Below are 2,500 nucleotides of genomic sequence, written 5' to 3'. Positions count from 1 at the left end.
GGTACGGTGCGGAAACAGGGGTAGAAGCTCCTGGTTTGCAAAGAGGACTCTGGAGTCACTGGCACAGAGAAGCCTAGCCTCCGCCAGGGCGAGCTCCCGCATTTCTTCTTCCGCCCACCGAGCTCTCTTCCTATCGGTTATAATCTCCGCATTTGCCGCTTCCGGATGGGCGCGGCGGCGGTGTTGTCCGAGCCCGATCTTGCTGCGGAAGGCACGGCTGCAAATGCTGCAGTGGAACCATGGCTCCACGGCCTGCTCTACTTCAGGGAGGGTTGGCAGGCTAGCAGTCGGGACTGTTGGGCCGGGTCCTTCAGCGGAAGGCCCGGTACCCGTGTTTTCTTCTCTTGTTGTCCCAACATTAAGGGTTTTGCGATGGAGGGCTGGTAACCCCCCAAAGCCCCAAGTGCGGACTTCCACTCTGCTTACCAGTCCTATCAAGGACTGGCGTATCGGCGGGCCCACGGGAAGGGGGGAAGCCGCAGGCAAGGAGAGGCTAAGAGGGCATGGCCCATGTATTGCGCTTCACTTGCCCAGTAACTATGAGAGTCATAGTTACTCCCGCCGTTTACCCGCGCTTGCTTGAATTTCTTCACGTTGACATTCAGAGCACTGGGCAGAAATCACATTGCGTCAACACCCGCTAGGGCCATCGCAATGCTTTGTTTTAATTAGACAGTCGGATTCCCCCAGTCCGTGCCAGTTCTGAGTTGATCGTTGAATGGCGGCCGAAGAGAATCCGCGCACCCGCGCGCCCCCGGAGGAGCACGCTAAGGCGGACGCGGCCTCGCAGCAAGGAAGATCCGTGGGAGGCCAAGGCACGGGACCGAGCTCGGATCCTGCACGCAGGTTGAAGCACCGGGGCGCGAACGCCGCGCAGGCGCGCGCATCCTGCACCGCCGACCAGCACGAGGCCGACCAACGGCGAGAGCAGACCACGCCCGCGCTAAACGCCCGCACTTACCGGCACCCCTACGGCACTCACCTCGCCCAGGCCCGGCACGTTAGCGCTGACCCACTTCCCGACCAAGCCCGACACGCCCCGATCCTCAGAGCCAATCCTTATCCCGAAGTTACGGATCCAATTTGCCGACTTCCCTTACCTACATTATTCTATCGACTAGAGGCTCTTCACCTTGGAGACCTGCTGCGGATATGGGTACGAACCGGCGCGACACCTCCACGTGGCCCTCTCCCGGATTTTCAAGGTCCGAGGGGAAGATCGGGACACCGCCGCAACTGCGGTGCTCTTCGCGTTCCAAACCCTATCTCCCTGCTAGAGGATTCCAGGGAACTCGAACGCTCATGCAGAAAAGAAAACTCTTCCCCGATCTCCCGACGGCGTCTCCGGGTCCTTTTGGGTTACCCCGACGAGCATCTCTAAAAGAGGGGCCCGACTTGTATCGGTTCCGCTGCCGGGTTCCGGAATAGGAACCGGATTCCCTTTCGCCCAACGGGGGCCAGCACAAAGCGCATCATGCTATGACGGCCCCCATCAACATCGGATTTCTCCTAGGGCTTAGGATCGACTGACTCGTGTGCAACGGCTGTTCACACGAAACCCTTCTCCGCGTCAGCCCTCCAGGGCCTCGCTGGAGTATTTGCTACTACCACCAAGATCTGCACCGACGGCGGCTCCAGGCAGGCTCACGCCCAGACCCTTCTGCGCCCACCGCCGCGACCCTCCTACTCGTCAGGGCTTCGCGGCCGGCCGCAAGGACCGGCCATGACTGCCAGACTGACGGCCGAGTATAGGCACGACGCTTCAGCGCCATCCATTTTCAGGGCTAGTTGCTTCGGCAGGTGAGTTGTTACACACTCCTTAGCGGATTCCGACTTCCATGGCCACCGTCCTGCTGTCTTAAGCAACCAACGCCTTTCATGGTTTCCCATGAGCGTCGATTCGGGCGCCTTAACTCGGCGTTTGGTTCATCCCACAGCGCCAGTTCTGCTTACCAAAAGTGGCCCACTTGGCACTCCGATCCGAGTCGTTTGCTCGCGGCTTCAGCATATCAAGCAAGCCGGAGATCTCACCCATTTAAAGTTTGAGAATAGGTTGAGGTCGTTTCGGCCCCAAGGCCTCTAATCATTCGCTTTACCGGATGAGACTCGTACGAGCACCAGCTATCCTGAGGGAAACTTCGGAGGGAACCAGCTACTAGATGGTTCGATTAGTCTTTCGCCCCTATACCCAGCTCCGACGATCGATTTGCACGTCAGAATCGCTACGGACCTCCATCAGGGTTTCCCCTGACTTCGTCCTGGCCAGGCATAGTTCACCATCTTTCGGGTCCCAACGTGTACGCTCTAGGTGCGCCTCACCTCGCAATGAGGACGAGACGCCCCGGGAGTGCGGAGGCCGCCGCCCCGTGAAGGGCGGGGAAGCCCCATCCTCCCTCGGCCCGCGCAAGGCGAGACCTTCACTTTCATTACGCCTTTAGGTTTCGTACAGCCCAATGACTCGCGCACATGTTAGACTCCTTGGTCCGTGTTTCAAGACGGG

At 59.5% G+C, this 2,500-nt stretch overlaps 1 pseudogene; it reads right to left on the bottom strand.

Annotated features, from left to right (window-relative positions):
- The window catches only part of LOC124773734, a 7,809-nt pseudogene that overhangs the window by 4,389 nt on the left and 920 nt on the right, over nt 1-2,500 (bottom strand).

The sequence above is a fragment of the Schistocerca piceifrons genome, unplaced genomic scaffold (genome assembly GCF_021461385.2).
Source record: "Schistocerca piceifrons isolate TAMUIC-IGC-003096 unplaced genomic scaffold, iqSchPice1.1 HiC_scaffold_954, whole genome shotgun sequence".
NCBI lineage: Eukaryota > Metazoa > Arthropoda > Insecta > Orthoptera > Acrididae > Schistocerca > Schistocerca piceifrons.
This window is presented reverse-complemented; position numbering and strand designations above follow the sequence as displayed.